The 12,339-nt window shown below is 41.0% G+C and overlaps 1 non-coding gene across 1 annotated transcript; it reads right to left on the bottom strand.

Annotated features, from left to right (window-relative positions):
* Window positions 1-11,980: 11,980 nt before the first annotated feature.
* Window positions 11,981-12,114, bottom strand: LOC130847538 (U4 spliceosomal RNA). The gene has a single exon (XR_009052292.1). It is a non-coding gene; the product is annotated as a U4 spliceosomal RNA (small nuclear RNA).
* Between the last annotated feature and the right edge of the window lie 225 nt (window positions 12,115-12,339).

Below are 12,339 nucleotides of genomic sequence, written 5' to 3'. Positions count from 1 at the left end.
TGCGGGTTCCATCCATGGTCAGGGAACAAAGATCCCACATGCCACGTGGTGTGGCCAAAATAAAATAAAATGAAATAAAATAAAATAAAATAAAATAAAAGAGAAAATCATGGGTGAAGATGGGCATTAATGGAAGAGAGGAAGAGAAGAAGAGAGAAGAGAGACAGAACAAGGAAAAGACTGATGTGACTGAGAAAACGTAAGGAAAGGGGAGACAGAAAGAATTAACCCATTAAACCATTCCATATAGTTTTACTGAGTATCTGTTACAGGTACATGACTCTGAGAGTGAGTATCCCCTTAAATGTTACAATCTCAGCAACTTACTCTCTCCTTCCATTCCTGGTCCTGGTACCTACTACACATCTGGCACTGTCCCAGGCCCTAGAGACAGAGCACTGAACAAGCCAGGGCCCTGCGCCGAGCGGAGATGCCAGAAGGATGGCCCAACAGGCAATTATGAACCAGTGAGATATGAACTATGAGGGGGGCTCTCAGCGGGTTATGAGAACATGTAACAGGGACTTCACCTCGCCCAGGAGAAACCGAGGGTCAGGAGAGGAACTGCGGTAATGAAAAGACAGGAAAGTTGGAGAAAGACTAACATTTAGTTGTTGCTGTTTATGCTGGCGTGGATGGTGAAAAAGATGGCGATTATTATAACAGCCAGTGTTTATTTTCAAGGCACCGTGTCTAATGTTCTCTCTGCAGACCTCGGTTCTTCACAGTTGCCATCGCATATCAACACAGACGTTTTGCGTGTGACTTTTTATTGACCCATTTTGAAGATGAGTAAATCGTGCATTTGAGGTTGAGGCAAATTCCTCAAGACTGTGGTCTTCCCACTACATGAAGGTGCTAAAGAGAGAAAAGGAGGGTGGAGAAGAATGAAATGAGAAGATGAGAGGAGGTGTGGGGTAAATAGAGAACAAAGAGAAGGAGGAGACAGAGGAGGGAAGACCTACAGAAGATGAGAGAGTAGGGAGCGTGCAGGAGATGGAGGGGTAAAGAGAAAGGACATGCGATGAGGAGTGAATATCGTCCTAGACAATGGAAGGTTCCTGGGAGAGAAATGAGGGCAGCGAAGTAGGGGTCAGAGTGGGTGTGGATGTCAAGGCCAAACATAAGACAACTGCTGTGTGGGACTTTCCTGGTGGCTCAGTGGTTAAGAATCCGCCTGCCAATGCAGGGGACACGGGTTCGAGCCCTGGTCCAAGAAGATCCCACATGCCGTGGAGCAACTAAGCCTGTGTGCCACAACTATTGAGCCCGTGTGCCACAACTACTAAAGCCCACCCACCTAGAGCCTGTGCTTTGCAGCCAGAGAAGCCACCGCAATGAAGAGTAGTCCCAGTTCACCACAACTAGAGAAGGACTGCATGCAGCAATGAAGACCCAGATGCAACATAGCCTATAAATAAATAAATGAATAAATTTATTGAAAAAAAAACTGCTGTGGGCTGAAGGTCTGGAGCGTCTGATGTGAAAGAAATTGACAGAAAGGGGCAGTGAGAGAGAGAGCGAGAAGGACAGGATTGAGAGAGTCCCGGGGTCAAACAACAGCCAGAAAAAGCCTTCCTGATGCGACAAGACTGGCCCACTTGGGTACCGACCTTGGATTCCTCCGGCTCCACAGAAGTCCAAGCTTCCTCTGCCCTTAACAGTCCCCACAACAGGGAGAAAAACACAGAGAGATGTGAGGCCAGGCTTTGCTGCTACTGTCTCTCTGGCCCGCGTTAGTGCTCTGAACACAAGTCACCTTTCCCGCAGTTGTTTGGAAAGGGATTCTATCCCACTGAGGAGGGAGGAAAGAAGGAAGGCTGTGGGCTGTGGAGAGGCAGACAGAAAGGCAATGAGGAACATCCTGACTCCAGCCAGCTAGAACTTAAGCAAATTTTCAAGACCAACTGTTTGATTTTATAGATGGGGAAACTGAGGCCCACAAAAGATGAAAGTCCTGTCTAGTTCACTCAACAAGTTGACCTGAGACTGCTGCCCAGTGTAAACTCTGACACCCATCTGTGATGGGGAGGGAAAGAAGAGACCCAGGGAATGCAGGGATCTGGGTAATGAACAGTGTGAAGGGCCAGCCTGCTCCTCTGCAGTTCCCAGGGATACCCGCGCTTGCCTGCAGGCACCTCGTGCTCAGGGAGCTCAGGTTGTGAGACTGCTGATTCGAGCAGGTGCTGCTATTTCTGTCCCACTCTAGGTCTATTTTCAACAGCAGGATGCAGCCTCCCTCGGCCGTGGGAGGGACTTGTGAAAAGGTAGATATGCTGGTACTTAATTCCTTCCTTTCCCCACTCAGGCTCCCCTTCTGCAAACCAAACCTCCAACTCTGGCTTATACCTGCAGATAATGGGTGCTTTTACACCCCACTGGCTCTAGCTAGAACAATCTGCTTCTTGTCTAGAATGAGCTGCTCTGGCTTCTGCAGGAATAGGTAGGAGGTAACCTCATATGACCTCTCTGTGAAGGCTCCCTGGAGATCCCTTAAACTGATGCCAATAAGCTTTCTAGCACAAAATTGGGGCTCAATATACATGAGCTGGGTCAATGAGTGAATGAGTGAATATAGAAGTGCACCTCATCAATGAGAAAAAAGATTTTCCTAACATTTTATAGCAAGTGAGTGGCAGTGCTAGAACTTGAAGGGATTCCCGCTCAGTGGGCAGGAATAGGGGTTAAGGACCATCTAATACAGCTATGTCATAATAAATCACGAAGGCAGTGTTTCATCTAAATTTTTAGGTCCCATTCATGCTAGCGAGTTCAGAAGTAATCAAGAGGGTCCAGGCATGAGAAGACCCCAGAGACAGAAAAGAGTGAGAAAGCATGACTCTTTGGGTCAACCAAAGAGGTCAGTGCCTATGGAGTGAGATAGGGCAGGGAATGTGATAGGAATTGTAGACTGCGTGAAGCAAGGAAGAGTCATACAGGCTAAAAGAAAGCCAACCCTATGAAGTCACTGAGCTGAATTTCTAAAAGATCCAAGAAGGACATCAAGGATAAGAAGAATGGAGCAGGAGGATGAAAGAGAGACAGAAGAGAGAGTGATTGAGTGTTCCTCCAGAATTATCAAATCACACACAAAGGGGATGGCCAACGGGACCAGTAAATGCACTTGACAACAGTGAGAAGTTGTGTGGAAGGAAGGTATTTGGAAGAGCATCTGGTGTCAGAAGTGCTATTTGAAGAAGCGTTTCAGTCTAAGAGGATGAGAAGGAAAGGGTGTTCAGTAGGCAGTGGGCTGGCCTGCTCAGTGGGCTGATCTGCTCTCCTGATCCAATGACAGTTGACACTGAATTACCTCTGAGCTTGAGCAGGTGATCATGACAGAATGGGCAGGGGCCGAAATGGTCTAGCTTGCAAGAGGAATCGTCTCCCAAATCAGCCTGAATGTAAAAGAACCAAAAGGTAATTTCAGAAGAACTTGTTTCCCTAAAATGTGTATAGAAGAGTTAAACTGGTACCTGAGAGGGCAGTGGACCACTCTTTCATAGCGGGTAAGAGCTGGTGTGGTACAATGAGCACTGGATAAATGTGCTCTGCTTTTAGCTCTGTCTGTAATTTTGGGAGAAATCACTTTCTGTCTTGAAGCCTCAGTTTCCTCATCTGTAAAATAATGATAGTGCAGATGATTTCAGAGGCCCCTCTGTACACTTTTCTTTTAAAAAAAAATTTTCTTTTTTGGCAAGTATTTATCACATTCGTCTTTCTTGATGTGGGAAATCTCTGGGGTTAGAAAAACCACTTCTCTTTATTTAATTACTCTTCCCTGGATGAAAAAAGAGAGTCACTTCCATCAGAGAACCAAGATGCTCTGGGAGGAAACTAGTTTAGCAAGGTGTTGGTAATTGGTCAATAATCAGTTAGACTCTGAGGTCCTTGAGAACTAAACTAAATATTGAGAAGATTCTGGGTGCTCTCAAATTTTCAATTCCTTGCAAGCCTCCTTCCTCACCTGCATAAGCAAAATTGGCTTCTTTAACCAAGGTCAGGTAAAATCAACTGGACAGGGGCATGCTTTGCATTTGGCCTCAAGCCAGTTGGGGCTTAATCACCATCACATTCCAACCTGTGAAATTTGTGGCTAGGTAGGTTTCACGTTTCTTTATGCACTCTCTTTCTGCAAATGCCTTTCCTCACAAAGGGCATTTCTAAAGGTTGAATATAGTGATTAGTGACATGTACACGTTAATCTTCTGCAGTCTTCTTCCCTGTCTGGCTCCTCTCTGTGCTTCTAGTCCTTAGAGTTTTATGCCTGTATCAAGGAAATGTTTTCATCTGTCTCGCTGCTATTTTCTTTTCTGTCTTATAAATCCTCAAAGAAATGTAGTGTGAGTGAATTTAGTGAGAGGCTGGATGGATGGCTCCAGAGAATGAGTTCTCTTCATCTGAAGAGCTGTCTCTATACCCAGAGAAGCAAATAGCATCTTCCAATTCTGTCAATGTGATTATTAAGCATTTATAGAGCTTTTCCCTCTTTCCCTATAACAGCTACAAGCAGTTTAATTAGTTGGTTTTCACCCCAGAGTTGTAAAGATAGACGATTCAATTTATCCAACCTTAGATTAAATGCACATTTCCACCTATGCTCTCTGATCAAGTACTGAGAGTGCTTGGCTTGGAGTCAAAAGCCCCAGGATAACCTTTCAGCCTGGCAGTTTTTAAGTGTTGTGACCTAGTGCAAATCATTTCATGATTCCAGGGTCAACTTGAAGAAGGAATGCTTATCATGTCACCAACAGAACATGGATTCTCAATGACAACAAGACGATATACCACCCCCGAGGGGTTAAAATTGGTTCCTATGGGGCAAAAAAGTCTTACTCTTTACATAGAAAGCACAGATTTACACTGTACAGACAGAAATGGATGTATAGTATATTTGTAGTATTAAAACTTTGTGAGGGGTAACAACTAGAAAAATAAAGTCTAATAATTCTCCAGGTGGAGGGTGTGGTTGGCAATAAAAAGAAAGTTAAGAAACCTTGAAATGGAGAGTAAAGGATGGAACACCCATTGAACACCTACTATGTTCCAGCCCTCATGCTTCCATTAATTCTCACAACACTGTAAGGGAACTGTGGTTATGTTCCTTTATTTAATAAGAAGGTTCAGGATAGGAGGCAACAAGATAATGTGAGCAAAATACCTTTTGAAAGATAAAATTCTATGCAAATATCAGGTACTATTCTTGGTAATTTCTTAATATATGTAAAGTTAGCAATTGATGGAAAATAAACCACCCATAACTAGTGGCTTAAAAGAATAACCATTTATTTAGCTCACAATTCTGTAGGTCAGCAAATTAAGCTGGATTCAGCTGAGCAGTTCTGGTATTGGCTGGGCTCTCTCATGCATCTCTAGTAATCTCCAGCTCCCTGAGGCAGCTCTGCTTCTGCAGGTTGGCTGGCCCTTGGCTGGTGGGCTTTAAGGGTGCCTAAGACTGGTGTCTGTCATCATCTAGCAGGTTAGACCCAGTTTGTTTCCACAGGGTATCAGCAGGGTTCCGAGAGACCCAGATGAAGTGGGGGAGACCTCTCGAGGTCTAAGCTCAGAACCAACACAGTGTCAGTTCAATCACAGCATATCAGAGCAAGTCCTAAATTCCGGCCAGTTTCAAACAACAGGCAAATGAACTCCATCTCTTAATGAGAGGGGCTACAATGTCATCTTGCAAAAATTGTGGATAAAAAGAGGGGAATCATTGCAGCCCTTTTGATCAGCAGTCTTTCTCAACATAAACGTGACTAAATAATGGTCATTGATGTGTCTACCTTATGAGCAAAAGTGCACCTTCAAAACTGTAAACTATGACGGGAATATTATTGCCATCCCCTGGCTTTCAATTCTTAAAACTGTGATTGTCAGGTGTGAATGGAAAAATTAATACAACCTTCTCTTTATAAACAGTATAAATGCTAAGTGAAATAAGAAGTCACAGGGGACAAATACTGCACAATTCCAGTTTATGTGGTGTCTATGGCACTCGAATTCATAGAAGCACAGAATAGAAGGGTGGTTGTCAGGGGATGGGATGCGGAAGATGGGGAGCAGTTTGGTGAGTATCAGGTTACAGTTATTGAAGATGAATAAACTCTGGAGATCTTCTGTGCAACATAGTGCCTATAGTTGACGATAGGATGTTGAGTACTTAAAAACATAACAGGGTAGGTCTCATGTTAAGTGTTCTTACTCCACACACACACACACGCAGAAACTAGTGGACGTAAGGAAAGTTTGGGGGGTCATGGGTATGTTTATTACTTTAATTGTTGTAATGGTATGAGATGTATGCCTGTAACCAAAATGTATACATTAAATGTGCACAACTTTTTATATTGTTAAATATGACTTAATAAACCAGAAAAATTGAAAAAAAAAATCAAATGAAACATAGTCCTTTTCCAAGGCTTAAAACACCTTCCATCTGAGGAAGGAAGCTTAATGGACATGGTAACTGGCCATTCATCTCAAATCTCCAAATTCTACTGAAGCATTAAGTTAGGGCATCAGAACGCAGAGTGAATGCTTAGACACCGTTATATCAGCATCCCGCAAAATTGCCTGCCCTGAATTATGACTTAATGTCACACCCTGTGCCTTTATGGAGGACCAGTCTGTGAATCATCCAAGAGAACAGCATTTCTGAATCTTTTGTAAAACTCTGGTTGTAGATAAAGTGCACTGAATGATGTTTCTTTTTTTTTTTTCTTTTAATATGGGCTATATATGCTAAATTTCTTCTTGGGTTAAGGTCCAGAAAGAATTTTTCTCTATAGATGAATTTGTATATTTTGTATTATTGTGTAATTCAAAATGTTTCTCTTTATAGCTTAGCTGCCAGAAAATAAACTAATTGTCCTTGTACTATAATCTTCTCAACTCAAGTGCCTGAAAGTGCCGATTCTATCTACTTTTTTTTTCAAATCCCTTTTCAAATAACCTTAAATGTTATTTCTCCTACTTGTTTTAACTGCTAAGTCACCTTAAGCCATTTCAGAAGAAGTCAAAGGACATATTTAAAATACCTTTTTTAAAAAAGTGAACTAATGTCCTGAGGAGATGTTTGCATAATTATAAGTTTAGGTTTGGAAGATTAGCCCTTCAGATGCTATTTTTATCACCCTACATCCAAAGACTGTGTTAAGCTGCTTCCACATGGTTGGGGGCACCTGTGTTGGGCTCTTTTGTCCCAATTTTATTTTCCTAAACTGTGGTCATATGCATTGAAGAGTTTTTCTATTCAGCTATGGTATTTTCTCATAACAATAGAATTCTTTTTTTAAACATGGGAATATTATGTTTACTAGATTTACTAATTATACTTAATGATACACTATTTAGATAAAGATTTAAAGTACCTTGAAATGTGCCTAGCTTTAAATTAGTTCTCCCTTTGGTAATCTTCAAGTTGGTTACAACTTCTAAAATGCTATTTATTTTCCTAATTGTTGAACACTGGGCAGCTCTTCTTGGGCTGCTCTAGACTTGAAGTCAGATAAGTAAGTTTCAGAAGGGTAGACACTTTATCTCCTGTGTCTGCGGTCGTTTCTCAGAGACCTTGACCACGGTGGCTAGTAAGTATTTAATGAATGATTGAATAAATATGTGTTATGCATCTCTCCAGCTTCCAGGGAGATTCCTGGCAGTTATTTGCCTTCTCCACCACGCTACGGGCATAAAAGTACATGTTTAATGAGTTGGTTGCAAAAACTGAACAAGATGAATGGCCACGAAAAGCCCCTGTAAATTATGAAGAGTCACACGTGTGAGAAAAAATCTTCCTCTTCCTCTTTGGCTTCATCTTCTTCCTCATCTCTAACATTATCCTTGTCATCATGACTCATGGTCCCTTTGTCAAAACAGCTCAAGGTATTGTCCTCTAAAGCTGTTTTTAGACCAGCACACATGACTGTTCAGAAAGTTCACAGACCAAGAGGTCTTTACAGCCAAGGCAACTCCATCCTTGGCAGGTTCAGTGAAAGCCCCAAATGTTTACAAATATAATTCCTGTTAATCACGTCTATACATTGCCTTCAGCTCTACAGCTATGTTTAGTCTGTTATGCCCTTCGGCTGAAAGAAGCGTGAGACGTTTCTCTTTCTTTGTCATATGCCATCAACTTCCTCCCATTTTAGGAGGTGGAAACAAGAGAGATGGTGAGAATGAGAGAAACAGAGAGACACACAAAGACAGATAAAGCACCCAAGCCCTACATTCTTACTTCTTAAAAAAGTGTATAGGATAATGATACTTAATGCATGCTATTTCACAATTACAAGTTAATGGGCACCAAACTGATATAGAGAGAAAATTTCTAAAAAACTTTAAAAAGTCATTTTACATGAAATATAGCTAGAGTAGAATAGAGATGATAAAGTCACAACTAGAATTCCCTGAGACCATGGAAACACCACTTTTAGTCAGAGGCTTGGGTCCTAACCTTGAATAAGACTTTGCGGCTCTTTGAACTTCAGTTTCTTTCACCTGTAAACTCAAAATTCAATATAAGATGGTCTCTAAGATCCTATACAAATCTAAAATCCTATGACAATGTCCACAGATTTGTAAAAACAAAGGCTGCATATGGTGACATAGTTAGAGACAGAACAAGTGGGTTCAAATAGCAGTGGGGCCTGTTTCTCTGGAGTTTACTCTTTCTTTGTTAGTTTTAACATGACATTTTGTATATTTCTCTGGCTTCTGAAGGGGCCTCTGTGGCGCCCTCTGCTTTTCTCATTTACAGTGGTCATTAAAGGCTATGGGAAGGAGGGGAGGGACTTGCCTCTCAGAGACCCTGGCAGGGCGAGTTTAAAGAAAATCACCATGAGTTCAGTGTTTAGTCACAGCATTTAATTTATTTGTCTATTACAACCAACAGTGAAGGACTGTGGAAGTTACTTAAGTTATCAAAAGGAAGCATGAACCTCAATTAAAAAGTAGAAAATAAGCATATATCACATCACACTGAAAATTATATACGTTTCTTCAGCTTCAGCCTATGGGCTGTTCTTCAGTGGTAGGAAATATGATTCTTTTTTAACATTTTATCCTCAGCCTAACCGATGGTGGAGTCTTGATATTTGTGGAAATGAACTGAATCCCTCTTATCTGTTTCCTAAATGAAAGCCTATTTGAAAAATAAGGCTACTGTGTTTATGTGAAACAGGGGATGAAGACTGCAAGCAGAACAGATCCCTAATTCTGTGAAGTTCTTTATCTTGGATTTTTCCCTCTCAAACGCCTTTAGAGAGGAATGGATTTTTTTTTTTTTTTTGTGGCTATCAAGTTTTAAAAAGTACTGTGAAATCTTTAACAAACAATAATTTTACACTGTACAGTTCATCAATGAAATCAGTTATGGAGAATTATGTAATAAATTAAATATGAAATGTAGTTGGAAGTAACAGCTTCAGGGTATCAGCTACATGTCACATTAGAGCCAGGGCAAATAGGTATAATGTTTATTGAACAAACTGACACTATTGAGAAGCCGAGAGGGCAGCGGGCATTCAAGAAATGTCATTTTAATTTCCAAAGAGAGAAAAAAAAATTTATATATTTTTCTTTTATTGCCAATACTTCAGAATTGAGTTTCTTTTTTTAAACAAAACAACACTATTGAGACAATGTTAGGTTGAACTATAAGAACCACAAGGTAAAAAATAGTGGATATTGGCAAGTTCGTATGGAGGCAAAGCTTCTGTCCTTGACCAAACTTCAGTCAGGCTTCTCTGAACCCTTTATCAATGATGTTCTATTGGCATGTCCTCTAAAAGCCCAGTTTAAGGGGAATGCCCTGGCTGTTCAATGGTTAGGACTCCATGCTTTCACTGCCAAGAGCCCGGGTTCCCTGGTTGGGGAACTAAAATCCCACAAGCCGCATGGCGTGGCAAAAAATAAAAAATAAATTAAAAAGAAACTAATTAAAAAAATTTAAGAGCCCAGTTTTAGCAAGAATCATGTCAAGCCAAGTTGATTCAGCCAGAATTCTCCACCCAATGTCTGTTCATGCTTCCCATCCTTCAGCATCCCCCAGGTGATACCCAATTACCCTGACTGCCCCTCAGCAGGAATCCTGTGAGATCTGTGAGCAAGAATGACCCTACCTTCTTAGTATTTTCCACCCACCAACTCCCACCCCCACTCTGCCCCATAGCTATAAGTTCCCATTTTTCTTTGTATTCAGAATTGAGCCCAGTTCTACAATGAGGTCTTTTTTCCTCGATTGCAATAATTTCTGATTAAAATATGCTTTTACCACTTTAACTACTGACCAGCTCTGATTTTCTTTAGCCGTGGTTCAATCTAAATCTCTGTATATAAAACAATGCTAGAAATTATGGAATTTCAAAGAAAAATACAGTTCTTACTATATTAACTCATTTCTATTCTATTTTATTTGACAGAGAATGTGAAGAGACTCACCAAAAGATTACCCAATGAAATGGCAAAAACATAACTTGATTAAAAATAAAATAAGGGAATCTGAAAATTATATAGAAATTCAAGATCAGGGAAAATTAAATTATGCAAATCTTATGCTCTTATCAATTAGCAAAACTGATTTAAAATATGGCCATGAGCTCCCTAGCAGCCAAGGGATAAAAAGTCAAAAGGATATTGATTTTGCATATAAAAGTCTATAAAAAATGAGATATATGCCACTGAGGTCTGAGTCACACATGGAAACGAGTGGTCTGATGATTAATATTTTTAACATTAGAAAGCTAAATGAGCTAAAGCTGTTTTTTGTTACTCTTATTGTTGTCTTGTGGTGGTGATGATATTTTAATTTATTTTGTTGTAATTTTTTAGTGAGATACCAGAAAATGGTAATCCAAAAGGAGAGTTCTGGGAAAATTTATTGAGAAAATTTCATTTGAATTGCATTCTCGCAAGTATGTAGGATAATGATATTTAACACATAAAATATTTAGTATGTATAAGACATCATTCTAAATCTTATTAACTCATTAATTCTCACTATAATCTTTTGATGTAAGACATATTATTATTCCACATTTTACAGACAAGGAAAGTGAGGCATCAGGCAGTTAACTAATTTGCCCACACCACATGGCTGGTAAGTGTCAGAACCAGGTTTCAAAGCTCCTATTCTCAATGGCTTACAGCATCCTGTCTCTCATATCTATTGTTTTGAGTGCTTATAGACCTTTAGAGGACTTAGCAACCCAATGTGCACCCAGCTCCACACATGGCACACACAAATGTGAGGAGTGAATGGTTGGTGACCTGGAAGAAGACATACGCATACCACATGGTACTGCCAGACAATGGGCACAATGGAATAAATGTAGACACAACTTACGAGCTTGTGGAATGTGATGGTGAAAAGTATGGGTTCTGAAGCCAGAAAGACCAGGGTTTGAATTCCTGCAATTTACTACCAAGGAGACTTCCATGATCATTTTCCAATCCTTCTTTGTCTCCATGGTCTCAAACTTAAAAGGGGGACAATGATTTCTATCTCACTGAGTTCGTGCAAGGATTACATGACATAATATGAGAAAAATGCTTTTTGGTGTATTGTCTGGCTGATGGTAGTGATCTCAGGTGGCCTCAGCCTGCAGCACCTTGAAGCAGGGTTTCGGTTCTTAGCCAAAGATTTAAGTCATGCCGTGGCAGTGACAGCACTGAATCCTAACCACCGGGGACCAGTGGCCAGTGACAAGGTCCTGGCCCATCAGCTGTGTAGAAGTGAATTTTCACAGAGAGAAGGAAAGTATCGAAACAAGTAAAATGTTTATTGGGAGGAAAAAGGGTATGTGCGGATAGACACATGGGCAGGCTCAGAGAGAGTCACACCCCCGTAGTAGTTTGAATCATTTTTATGGCGCATTTCTTCCAGGTTTCCTTTGGCCATTCATCTTGCTTTGCCTGGTTCTGAGTCCATATTTGGTATATCTCAGGGTCCTCCCATGTGTGTGCACGCATCTTTTTTTTTTTTTTTCTTTTTTTTCTTATGCCAATGCCGACTATATTTCAAGTCGTCATGGCGGGGTATTGGGAAAAGTTTTCAATTAGCAATAATCGCGCCTCGGATAAACCTCATTGGCTACGATACTGCCACTGCGCAAAGCTGTGCACGCATCTTTTAGCCAAGATGGATTCTAGCAAGGAGGCCTGTGGGTAGGATGCCATCACTTACTATGGGGTGATGCCACCTCCCTTTTTGACCTCCAAGGAGCCTTTCTGCACATGGGTAGTTGGGAAGGTCTCCTTGACTTCGAGAACGAGAAATTTGTGGTCTCTTACCTTTTAGCTGGGCAGGGCCCAGCCTCCTCTCTCACTCCTGCTGTTATGGAG

Source organism: Hippopotamus amphibius, chromosome 2 (assembly GCF_030028045.1).
Source record: "Hippopotamus amphibius kiboko isolate mHipAmp2 chromosome 2, mHipAmp2.hap2, whole genome shotgun sequence".
Lineage (NCBI taxonomy): Eukaryota > Metazoa > Chordata > Mammalia > Artiodactyla > Hippopotamidae > Hippopotamus > Hippopotamus amphibius.
This window is presented reverse-complemented; position numbering and strand designations above follow the sequence as displayed.